General features: G+C 43.6%; 1 protein-coding gene across 1 annotated transcript in view; it reads right to left on the reverse strand.

Moving 5' to 3' along the window:
- FAM107B (family with sequence similarity 107 member B) overlaps positions 1–12,865 on the reverse strand; it is a 64,836-nt gene extending 51,971 nt beyond the window's left edge. Inside the window, exon 1 of the mRNA XM_065647161.1 lies at positions 12,736–12,865. The gene's annotated coding sequence lies outside the window, so the exon portion shown is untranslated. The remainder of the gene's footprint in view (positions 1–12,735) is intronic.
- Positions 12,866–13,512: the final 647 nt, after the last annotated feature.

A 13,512-nucleotide genomic window follows, 5' to 3' on the forward strand; every position in this document is an offset into this window, starting at 1 on the left:
CATGTGAACTGGATGACAACAGGGATTTAGTTATGCAGCACATAAAAGTCCAAGCTTGTGATGCTGGTGCGAAAGACTCATGCAAGCTTACCTTGTGCAGATCAGCTAGAAGGTTTACAGCTTCAGTTTGCAGCAGAAATACATATGGTACAAACCACATTTTTGTTTTCCAGTTATCTCACATTTAATTTTCTTTCCAGTCTAGTATTGCAGCCCGACCCATCTTCTCCCCCAATCCAGAGATCAAGTTAAAATTTATCAAACACGATGACAATGAAAAGGTCAACTCTGATGTACCTACCTGCCTGCTTTCCTTCTGAAAGTAGGTGTCTTGTAGGATTCCTCTGGCTTCTGTGGCACATTTAAGTAATCAGAGAAAAAAAAAAAAAGCCCCAAAGCCCAAACTATTCCAGCTTTAAGTACAAAGACCTCTTCTGTTAGGGAAAATACACTATCATTGTGATGAACATGATGAACATTTCAGGTTCTTGCAAGAACCACTTTTGGTCATTTTACAAATTTCCTGTAGTTTGCTAATTACATGATTGACACCTATAATCTAACGCATTTTTCACTTTAGGAAAAAAACCCCCTCACATTATTAACCTTTGACAAATTGTCTTGTATAGGATAACGCAACAAGGTATAATCCTGCTGCAATGAGAACAAACCCAGTTTAATCCCAGGCCAGTTTCTGAGTTGAGGAGCCAGTTACTGATTTGAGGACAAGTTGTATCACTGAAAGTCTTTCCAGTTACTGTCTGCTTCACCTTTACTTCCCTTGCTTATTTTGTTCATGCTTAGAGCAGAATCAGGCACAGACCCAGTGGTCTATCGCAGCCCAGCATCATAATTTGGTGCTGGAAGATACATACAGGCTTGTATGGAGCCATACTGCTCTGTGCTTTACACCCTAAGAAAAGCAACAGATGGAGTCCAGAGAAAGGCTGGTGCCACCACCAGTAACAGCTGATGGCAGCTTGATTTTATAGACTGCACACATGTGGGCACCTCAGCCGGATTTCAGCCGAGGGCTCTTAGCTTCTGAAGTTGGGTTTTCAGCTTCAAAACAGCTGGCTCTGGATAGAAAGTTTTATACACTTGACAAATGCTACTCAGGCAAAGGGGAGAGGAATTGCACTGTAAATTCAAGACTCACAAAAAAGAAAGGTAGAAGATATGCACAACGGGGGAAAAAAAAAATCTCAGTAGAGACTAAATGGTCAGTGAGTTGAAAGGATGACAACAGAAAAATCTGATAATTTAAGCTGACAACTCTACATTTGAATAGTATGTTGATGCTCCCACTCCCATGCCAAACTGATCCTGTAAACTTCAAGCCCTATATTCAATTATAAACCTGAGGGAAAGATAACCGTTTTAAAAATGCTCTTGTACTCCCCTTCCATTAAAGACTTAAAAGCAATAACACTTGTATCTATTCTAGGCTTTAAATGTCCCAGACTCTAATGATTCAAGCTTTTAAACTTCCATTCATCCACTCTTCATTCAGTAATTGGTTTACAGAAAGACTTTTAAATTGTTTTAGAGAGCACTATGGCTCTTTTGATTGTCTAGCATACACTATCACTTATTTACGTTTGGTTTTCCATTACTCAAGTGCTGGCTAGTTCACATTCAAGTGAATTACAAGCACCAGAGCAAACAAGTCTGTTAAGGCAAAGGAATCCAATTCAAACAACATCCAGTACAAAAGACATTTAGAAGTCCAGAAAACTAAGGTAAGTTTGCTTTGCTTTTTAACTTACCATGTTTCAAAACAAACAAACAAGTCATTTAGAAAGTCTGAAATTGCTTAAACTTAGAGAAACACCACTAGAAACTCCCTATCTCTTAATTTTCATGGCTGACATAAAGGCATTGACTGAAAACAGTGGCTACTGCAATTAATTAAATTATTTCCAAATGCATCTACAGAAAAGGTGAGGGGGCAGGAGGGAAACCCAAAACCCTGTTCCAGGACCACACTGTTCTCCCAAAATGCACAAACACTAAAGTGGTGCAGTAATCGTGCAAGTGCTACCACCCCTCCAGCACACAATTTAGAGAAGCAGTGAGTATTGTGCTTCAAGATGCATTGTCCTTGTGACCCAGAGAACTTAACAAAAGCAAAAAAGGAATGTTCATTCTATCCTCAGCCCAAGTTATAGTGAAAATTAACATTTGACCAGGACAGAGGGAAAACTGCAATTTAATGAAAGCGCAGTTAGTGACATCCCATAACGCGATGCCAATCACTTGTCCTTGAGTCAGCTACATTTCCAAATTTAGTACAACTGCTTCGGGTGACTCACACTAATAACCTATCTCGGAGATAAGTAAAGGAAATCTCTAGCATGATTTTATTGCAGCTTTTCAAGATAAAATGTAATTTGCCTGGTGCTCCTCATCCGAATTTCAGTGATTTGAAAATGCAATTTGAATTCCAATTTGTCTTTGGGAATTTTCCCAAAAGCAACAAGCTTAATGGGGGCAGCATAAGAGGCACAAAACTGTCAAATAAGGTAATGATCACAGTCTAACCAGATCCTGTTTTCAGCAAGAGGCAGCTTTGTAGGCTGCTTGCTTACCTAAAGGCCTTTATTGGAAGGTGATTTTTATATCGGGGTAGTGAGTTTATGCTTGAAATATAAAGTTTATATTATCTTTTCATTATGCTTCTGTTTGCTCTTCTCTTGGTTCAAAGTCCCAAGTTCAAATTTTATGCTTGCACTAATTAGTTATAGCTGTAAGCAAGTCAATTCAGCCTTTGTTTCCCAATCTGTAGAAGGAGGACAACAATAAATATTTATCTACTTTAAATAGATATTGGAAGGATTTGTTTACCCTGACACAGTTTGCTTTTCTAATACACAATGACTCTATAAAATTCTAAGCAGAAATTACCTCATTTAACCATATTAACTGGAATTATTGTAACTTTCGTAAATGGCTCGTTGAGCTTTCACGTTCTCTGCTTTCTAAAGGACACCGCTTCCTACAGCACACTTCTAAATCTCCCATTTAGCAAAACATGATACTCTAATCTGAGTTTGTGGCATCTTAACTATGGCAGGGTTGTTGGGTTTTTTGTTGTTGATTTGTTTGTTTGTTTAAAGAAACAGTAGATTGCTAAGATTAAATCTCTTTGTAATCGATCTGAACGTCTGCATTTTAGAGTACAGAATTTTTCCCAGTCCCCTTCCTGGGTGACAATACCCACTAGGAATGACGGCAGGAGCTCCTTATTTCATTGTTTTTACAGTAATGATTTATCTTTGATATTCAATGCTTTGTTGATTGGTATGTATAATCTGGTGCCTTCTAAATCCAACCTTTGCCTGACTTCGTAGCACTCTAAACATCTGCACTTAGAATGTAAATTAACTACATCTGTGGCTGTTTTAGCAAACAATTAATAAGCTTCCCATTAGAAAGACAAAATACCCTAAACCAAAGTGTGATTCTACAGGTAAAATAAAGATGAATCTCAAGCTTGTGAAGCATCAAACCTGAATAGGAAATCAGCTGATGCTTCTTCATCGTTAAAGATAAAACAGGAATAAATGAACTTACCTCTAGTTCAAATGTTAATACTTAATTCTACTAGTCCTGATGTTACTTGTAATAAAGAGATTAAGATCCAATGCTAAAATGGAAGGAAGGGTTTGGAATGATTCCTGAGAGCAGTAATTTAACAAAGCACCATTTAATCAGAGCATGCTACTCCCAATTTGATAGGACTCTTCATTAATTCAATTTCAGTCAATGTTGGAAGGAATAAGCTTTTTGAAAGCACACACTTCTCTGCCTTAGAGTTCATTACTAAACTCTTGCCTTTCAGCACACAGAACAGACATTACAAATGCAGCCCTCCCCCTGGATGCTACCAGACGATGGCAGTTGAAAGAATTAAGCATTAAAACAAAGGCTTCCATCAATGCAGAGAAACACAGAAAAGTAAAACCAGCGACAGCATTGTGCTTCGGCAGCTAGAGCATCTTTTTTCTTGCGCAACCTGAGGGGGTAATAAAGGCTCCAACACACAGTTGTATTGAAAGCTGATATATGGAAACTTTAGAGATTAAGAAATTTGTATGGCAGACACTGAGACCTTAATTAGAGTAGCATAATAAATCCTGGGCATCCTTCTGGGTGCAAAGCCAAGTACATCACAGACTGAGCCGACGACAACCTCAGCATCACAGAAATAAGAGCCTTTCTCTGGCAGATGCTGTCTGCAGTAATCCTGCGCCAGCAGAACAACTACTTAGCCACAGGAAATTACGGCAGCGAATTAGGAAGAGACCAAACAGATACCTGCATTACAATTCGAGCAGAAAAATTAGCTGCCTACATACCCATATGGCCCATTGCTACAGCATCCAAGAAGTTCCCCAGGATTTAAACACCTTCCCCTCTTCTGAAGTTCTTCACTCAGTTCCTTTACCAGCATCACAGGATCTCTGACTCTGCATCTCAAACCAGCCCCTATTTTTAGAGTTGTCTGCTATAAAATTCCACAATAAAAGTGACATCAGTTGGGGAAATTTTCTAGCAAAAAGTACTGATCTAACTTTTTCTAAGTCCTGTTTTATTTGAAAATAAGATTTACTATATAGACCTGTGTTTCTACTTACTGCAATAATTTTTGGCTGAAGCTGGCAAATGGGTTACATTTAGCTAAAAGAACATGTTGTCTTGGATCTGTTAATCCTATTAGATACCTGGAAACAGGTAACAAGGTTGAGGAGATGCCTTTTTAGTGCTTCTATAATACAAAGTATATAGATCCCTATCGGGCAGCTTATAGTGTTAAAATTTGTTCCTGTAACGCAATGAATGTGAGTGACAAAGTACCTTTATATAGGTACATAAAGCTACATCTACACTGGAAGTTTCGGTAAAAATCTGGCTCTCCAGCAAAGCAGCTGCATTCACTGCAAAACTGTTCTCTGGTGCAAGAAAAATTTTTCTGCTTCAAGTTTGCAAAACCATTGAGCCAGTGTCACAAAAAACCAAAACAACATGCTTCATCTTTTTGTGTCTCTAATGTCCATTCACTCACTCTCTCTTCCCTATGTAAACTGTAAATGCCTCAGGGCAGAGACTGTCTCTTTAGGACAGTGCTTTGCAGGAAGGGCCCTCAGGCCACTGGAAAACAAAACAATAGTTGGCACACTTATTTTCTAACTTGGTGTGCTAACTTGTCCTCACATACTCCAGCAAGGAAATTTATTTTCTTCTGCTTACATACTACACTAAAAAATAAAAAATAAAAAAATAAAAAAAAAAAATCCAAGTCATTGCATGTTCAGTAAATTCTTGGGTTTATAGAGGAAACTTGAAAGGAACGGTACTTTTGCACAATTAGGAAAAGGATGTAGCACATAACACAGCCAGCTGATGCCTCCAATCTCTCTCTCTTTTTGCTCAGTTTCATCAGTCACTAACCACAGAAAAAGCAAGACAGTCCCAAGAAACTCAGATCTGAGCTTCCCCCAAGAAGTATTTTGATACAATGGCATCTGTTAACACATGCTTCAGCCTTTTAAACTAAATCCTCCACCAGAGACTGACTGGCACAGACGTTCACAAACTACAGTTTTCATAACAAGCTTCAAGGCTGGCTTTCTAGTTACCGGAACTTCAGAAAAATACTTTTGTAAATCTTTCCAATGGATACAGCTTCACCTCAAGAGATACCTGCTTTCTGCTTTTCAGAGACATTAAATTTCTTGAATTCTAAAGCTGACTTTTAAGGTATTTTCTGAAAAAGGAAGAATATGTTTGCTCGTATTTTGCATAAGAAATTTATGACTTGTTCAGCCTTCTTGTACTTGAAAGAAGAAATGGGTAAATGAAGAGTAACGGGCATGCTCCGACTGTCTTTGGAGAGCCACCCTGCTCCCCATAGTTGCTACCTGTGGTAACAAATATCATGCAGAAGACAACCCCAAGCACATCCAGGACTTCCTTCCAGAATACACAAGACTCCCCGCACCTGAGCGTCTCTGATCAGCGCGTGTGTCCTTGCGCTGCTCACTGTGACGAAGGGCACAGGAGAAAGGTGGGAGAGCAGCAAGGCAGGCTGTGCTTACTGCTCGCCCTTACCCCAGCAGCCACCTATGAAAAGTCATCTCTTCACCTCGCAAAACCTACAGCCAGCACAACCGGGGAGTCGGATACAACACACAGCGCTCCGGTTTGCTTCTGCGTGTTACGCAGCAGGAGGGCCTCAGAGATACTTCTAAGGCTTGGAAGAAAGAGTTGGTTTACTTTTAGGAATATCAAAAAAACCTCACCTCCCACAAAAAAAAAAAAAAAAAAAAAAAAAAAAAAAAAAATTAAAAAATCCCCAAACCAACATGACTGTTTTCCCATCCTTCCTCTGTTCTCTTAAGACACACGGAACTGGCTACAAATTTCTGCCAGACTGTTTTCAGGGGGCAGTGGTGATGTGCCAAGTATTATGTGAATTAAACATGTGTATCACAGCTTGCATTATACGACAGAGTTCATCTTCAAGGTCAAGTTACCTGGAAAAGCTCTAGGATGAGAAAAAAAAAAAAAGAAAAAACCCCACAATGTAATGCAAGACTACCATAACCAAATCAAACTTCTCCCTATTCTCTCCAAAAATAAACTCCCCCAAATCCCAGTGGCTTCAGATGAAAATTGGCTTGCTTTCTCTACCAACAGCTGACCCCAGACATCCACTCTTCCTTGAAGGGCACCGAGGACCTCAACTACTGCAACAAGTCTAAAGGACACATCAGCAACGCAGTGGGATTCTCAGCAAGTCACCTGTTTCCCTGATGACACTTAGAAGGAAACTGAGGTCGCAGAGACATATTTCAGTCAGAACAGCAGAGCAGCACGCATATTTGAAGGGCTGCTCAGCAACTCATCCTGCCAGGAAGAAGAAAATTTCCTTTGGCTCAAACTAAACTGCTTGCTCTCCAGAGGTGCTAAACATTAAAGCTTTTCCTCTGCCGTCATATGAACACGCAAAGCTACTCAAGACCATCCGTTCTGATCCCCATCCTTAAGTGCTCCGCTCAGTAAGAGGTGCACTTCACCCATCCCACAGCGTAAACTCCAGCTCCCGTTAAATCTTTTCAGCTTGTTCAGAAGCATCCAGCACAGACACTGGCCTAGATCAGGAGTGCGGTTATACACACACCAGTGGTCTTGACCCACTTCTCATCACATCGTGTTGACTGCTTGGAGCTGTGAACTCTGTTTTATTATTAGCACCAGAACAAAAGCCTGTGTTTGTACATGAGGTCTTATGAATGCCCATTCATTTTACAGGCAAGGAACGAAAAGAATCATTCTATTATATCCCATCATCATCCTCCTCTCGCCAACCCACCGAAAGACCCGCTAAATGCCATTGCTATAGAAATACCTTCGACTGGCAGCGTTTGGCTCCCACTCAGAGCAGAGTCCAGACCTGGTGAGTTCACAAGCATGGTGAACTGAACATCCTTCTGAGATGGACAGGAGAACTCTTAATATTCAAGAAAGTAAAGGAGCTTAATGCAAATTTCCCTTTACACAACAACAAAGAGTTTCAAGACTCAGTTTCCCCCCCCCTAAAATATACTGGACTGCAAAGCAGAGGGACTGCTTCAACCAAAGTCATACATGAAGGCAGTTACCCCTTCAGAGCATTTCTGGGTTTTAGCTCTCCAACTTACAGGAAAGGTGAATAATTCCTGGGTACAAGGTAAAAAATAAGATCCATCCCACCACAACAAGCAGCATGGTTGCTGTCCAGGGCATTAAAGCACATTTCATGCTTTGTCATTGTAAAGATAGTTCTCTATAGGACTCTAATGCAGCTCAGTAAATGTAAGAGGCTGAGATTTGGTAAAGGACAAAACAGAGGTGTTAACAGTTCATCCTGCAGGTATGTACACTGCCTGAAATCGCAGTATTAAAAATAAAGAAACAGATCTCTAAAAGCAAGGAATTTGTCCCACTGTTCCTAAATGACTATGCTATTCCTCTCTGAAGAGGAACATATATTTGCACAAAAAGGCAATCTTCTGGTTTAGTTTTGCCAGAGAAATTTTAAAAATGTAAGCAAATCCAGGAGTTTTGCTTCTAGGATAAATAAAGCTAAATAAGGCAAAGGTTATTGCATTTGTGCTCCCTGGTCTCATCCTTCTCCCATCTAAGCAAGCTGATGAGCTGCTCGATTAACTCCAAGCCAGACTAGATCTACACTAGAAGCAAAATCAACAAGCCACTACAAACCCCGCTCTTCCAGCTATAGGGCCGGGCTAAAAAATTAGATTATCTACTGATTTTAAACATCATTTTAAAATGTGATACAGACCAGCGGATGGAGCACTGCACGCAACTGCTTCAAAATCTTTCTGGCTTATTTTTATAGACACAACTTGGAAATGCTGCTTTCCCACCTGTGAGTTTCTTACCCTTCATTGCACAAAACTTACAGCGTTGGCCTAAATGCAAGAAGTGGCTGCCAGCTTGAAACATGTTTTGAAAGTCAAGTTAAAACTATGACAGACTTTGCAATTACAACAACCACCAAACACAGCGCTGTAAGGAAAGGTGATAGTTCAAACTTCGGTTTTCCCAGTGTGATGAAACACAGAGGTAGCAGGTACCCTCCCGTGTTTTCAAGTTACATGTAAGAGGGAAGAAAAGGTTCTGTTTGACCACATCCTTCCTTTTCCTGCAGACACCAGCGCTCCCTACACATACAAGCCCTACAAGATTTCTGCCACAAGAGAATTACCACACGCAGCTCCCCACTGTTGTGCAACACACACGGTCCTTTGCACCAACGCCCTGAAGAGGAAGAGAGTGTCTGTGCACAGCACAAGTAAGAGCAGCCGCCCCTTTAGAAACCACCTTTAAAAAGAAGCACGAACCTTGTCTCTCAGGGTGGGGATCTGCACTCGCACCATCCCGCCCAGCTGCTGGGGTCACAGCCAAGCAGCCCTGGTCTCCCCACAACCCTCCCGGCTCCATAAAGCCTTCCTTGCCCTTCTGCTGGCACCTGTTCACAGGCAACTGTACAACGGGACAGATAAAGGACCTCCCCAAAGATCCATCCAGAAACCTAACTAAAACCAGCACCCACTATTTACAGGGAGGTGTAGAAAGAAGAAAAGCGTCCCTTACTGTTTTTTCCCCTCTCCTGTGTGCTGAATGTTTTTGTTTAAGCACTTATCATTACAAAAAGGGACTGGACAACACCCTCAGACACACGGTGTGAACTGTGGGGTTGTCCTGCGCAGGGACGGGAGTTGGACTCGATGATCCTTGTTGGTCCCTTCCAACTCAGGACATTCTATGATTCTATGATCAAAAACCTTATGTTTTTCCATGATCTAACAAAGCCAATAGGTATGTTGCTGATAGAAGCAGCAGTTGACCGCTAATTGTATCACAGCCAGGTAATCAAACTGATTTTCATACCGTGCCTCTAGGACTATGCCTCTTCGTTCTTTTCTTGTTCCTTTGTGCCAGAAGTTATTTCATTTCTGCACTAGCCAATAGTTCAGGAGACGTGAGTTCAAGTTCTTGCACCACTACACAGTTCCACGGACAACCCATTTACTTTCTTAAGCTTTTATTCCCCATCTGCAAAGGGAAGGTGCTTCCCCCACAGTGGGAAAACGCAGCACCTTTTCCACTTCAGCACAGTTTTGAGAGGGTTCATATAAACAAAGCGTGCACAGAGATACACCTGACAAGAACATGCGAGATGTGGAAAAATGAAATATCATTGAGAAACGTAGTTCTACGCAGATAATTTATCCTTCTCCTAAAGAACATTTTTCCTACCAAATTTGCAGCTCTGTGCTCAGGCACTGCGATCAGTGCCCTTTCCACAGCTGAAACCTTCCATTGGCTTATGTTAAAATTAAACATCAAAACCTAACTTCCACACTCTTTAAGTAAATACAGAAGAGTTGCAGGCTCTTTGTAACACCTACGTTAAGCTGCAAACCATACTTCCACTGATATTCAAGAACACACCAGGTCTGGTCAAACCAGAACAAACTTTAGACCGGTCACTGCATCGAAGAAGGATTAAGCATGTTTTTTTTTCCCCCCTCCAAAGCCAGACGGTGCATGGATCTTGCTCTTTGATGCCTGCTGTTTCCCAAAGTGTCAGAACGGTGTCAGCTGTGAGTTGTGTCTGACATGTTCTTTTTTGTGTACTTATGAGATGCAAATAGATCCAAAGTTGTACAGCGTAAAGATGTCAGATACAAAAATGGCTCAGCAGAGACTCTGCAAATCTGAGCACTGAAACTTCTTTTGTTTAACACTACCACAACGCCAGAACAGCCTCAGAGTTGGCCACGTGTATTTAATACTGCTGACTGCATATAAATATAATTCTATTTAATAAAATCTTTTTTTTAACTTTGATGAAGCCAAAGTTCTATTAAAGCCATTTACTAGTCAAACAATTCCACTCTTCTTCTGACAGCTAGTAAACAAGAATAATCCCTTCTATCTTTCTCCATTTTTCCCTTCTGCTGCAATTTTTAGATGATATTCTTATTCTTACCGGTGTCATGAAGGGGTGTTCTCAAAACCAGTGGTTTCTCAGTGCTCCAAGTATATGGCACTGTGTAAAAACACTGTGACTCCCCCACCTCGGTCTGCTCACTGAGTCTCTCTCAAGCCTGGCTGTTCCACTGTGTGCGACTGTGTCAAACAATCTGCCACCTCAGCAAAGGCACTGGCCACAGCCACCACACAAATCAGCTTGAAAAGAAGAGGAATATGCGAGAAACATCTCGGAACTGCAGCTCCTCACCCAGCTGTGCTGTGGTGTTGTAGGGCAGTTCAATACAGTTAGCCTCAAAACCTTTAAATGCTTAACAGTGAGCTGGAGTTCAGAGAAACTTCTTAATTTTGGAAGGAGAACATAAGATGGCGAGACTGAAAAAGAAGGAAGAGAGTAAATTAAAAGGATATAAGATCTGAATCAGAAAGGAGAAGGCAAGTGGAAAAGGATTTAGAGGACCTGAAGAGATGACTCCCCCATCTCTACACCTTACTTTCAGGAAGCATCAGCGTACCATTTTAATTAACAATACTTAAGCGCTGGAGGCAAAAGAGCAACATTACTCTTGAGAATTTTGGACTCTGAAAAACACAAGTGACACTTCACCTGCCAAAATCATCCCTGGCAAAACTCCACTGACATCAGTGGAACTACACCAAGCATGAAATTGGCCCACAGTTGCTTTAGGACAATAAGGGCTTTGTTTTAGGAACATTTGTGGTTCTTTTTAATAAAGCTCAGCAAACAATTGTTTATTGTCCCTCAGCAAATATCGCTGACAATAAGCAAGCAGCTACCACATTCATAGTACATGCTGTTTGTCCATATATCGACAGGAAACAACCATCAATAAAGCAAGAGATTCTCAGTGTCCTGTTCATGTCACAGGAAGATTAAAGGCAGTTTAAATGTCTCTCAGAATGCCTACAAGATCCACAAGCAATTGCTCCCACTTTTAACAACGTTCTTCCACGTTCCTACTTCTCTGCCAAGTCAAAGAAAGTTAAATATCCTCATTGGCCCTACAGGATTTAGCACACACATATAAATACCACAACACAGACCAGCACCGCTGCCAGAGAGTTATTCAACAGTACTCCCACCACAAACTATACACAGCGACCACATCATGCTTACACAGAAGCATCTTCTTCTCCCCGTTTTGCTGCATTTTTGTTTGACTATGCGAAATTCCCAACAAACCCCCAAAAGCTCACGTGTTCCTGCCCCTCTCTGGAGTTTGCTACAAGCATTGCCCTGAACTTACAGGACCAGACTGTGCTGCAACACCATGCACTACCGACATACGCCAGAACCCAGTAAACCATGACAAAAAAAAAAAAAACCAACAGAAGAAGCAAACAAGTAGTTAAGTTAAACAGAGTTCATGCGCTGCACCCCCACCCCTTGCGAGCCCCCAAAAGACATTGATCCCCGCAGTCACCCTGGCCAGCCGTACCGCCTTTCGACCCAACACGGAGGAAAATCTGGACATTTGCAGTCTCGGAGCCGTTCGGGGAAACTCCGACAGAACCGCCCTGGCAGGGATGGGAGCTCAGGGCGACATTCGGGGCTCGCAGCACTCCCAGCTTCTACTTTTTTTAAAGATTTGTAAGGAAACATCCACCCTCCGCGTCACAAGTTCGGCTGTTTTAAATCCCCATTTAGCAGGTCAGGACATATAGGAAGTAAAATATGTGTATTTTTATTCGGTTTTCCTCCTCCACCTCTTCTTCCTCCCCAAACACGCCCCCGGCCCCACCAGCCTGCAGCCCGCAGACCCCGCCGGGCCGCGGGGGTGCCCCAACCGCAGCAAAAAAAATACACCGGAGAAGAGAAGTTGCCCCACCGGCGACCCGAAACGCCCCATCGGGCCCCACGGCCCCGGCGAGACGCGGGGGGTTGAACCCGCGGAGCAGCCAAGGGCTCGGCCGGCGGGACCGGCAGCTCCCCCGCCGCTGCGCTCCCCTCTGTTAACGATTAACTCCCCGAATCTCCCTTCACCAACGGAGGAGCGGAGATGGGGCTCTCCCGCGGGAGCCCCACGGGGCGCCCCGACAGCTCGGGGACGGGACCCCCCGCTCCCTCCGTCACACGGAGCCGCCTTCCCCAGCCACCCACGCCGCCAACGCCGCCGCCTTTGTGTGAGGAGACACAAAACCTACCTCCCCGGGGCGGCTCTGCCCGCCCGGCAGCGCGGGGGGACGAGGGCAGGGAGATCCCGAGGCGCCTGGCGGGAGGAGGAGAGGAGGGAGCCCGGCAGCCGCCCGCTGGCTCGCTGGCTGACTGACTGACTGACTGACTGACTGACTGAGTGAGTGATGGAGTCACCGCCCGGCCGCCCCGTCACACGCGCGGAGCCGGCCTGGCCTCGCCTGAGGGAGCGGCGGGGCGGGCCGGGGGCGGGGCTGCCGCTGAGTCACCGCCCGCCGCCTCCTTTGTTGTCAGGCGTGGAAAAAGGCGGGGGGAGTGTGGGAGCCCCGGCTGGGTGGAAATCCCGAGGGAAGCGAAGCGGGGGGTGCGGAGGGTGGAGAGCCAGCACTGGGCCCTGGTGGCCAGGAAGGCCAATGGTACCTGGGGTGTATTAGAACGGGGGTGGTTAGTAGGTCGAGAGAGGTTCTCCTTCCCCTCTACTCTGCCCTGGTGAGACCTCATCTGGAATATTGTGTCCAGTTCTGGGCCCCTCAGTTCCAGAAGGACAGGGAACTGCTGGAGAGAGTCCAGCGCAGGGCCACAAAGATGAGTGGAGCATCTCCCGTGTGAGGAAAGGCTGAGGAGCTGTGGCTCTTTAGCTTGGAGGAGACTGAGGGGTGACCTTGTCGTTTGTCCGTCTCAACCACGACATCACCTCATTAATGTTTATAAATATATAAAGGGTGAGTGTCAGGAGGATGGAGCCAGGCTCTTCTCGGTGACAACCAATGCCAGGACAAGGGGTAATG

This window comes from Caloenas nicobarica, chromosome 1, assembly GCF_036013445.1.
Source record: "Caloenas nicobarica isolate bCalNic1 chromosome 1, bCalNic1.hap1, whole genome shotgun sequence".
Lineage (NCBI taxonomy): Eukaryota > Metazoa > Chordata > Aves > Columbiformes > Columbidae > Caloenas > Caloenas nicobarica.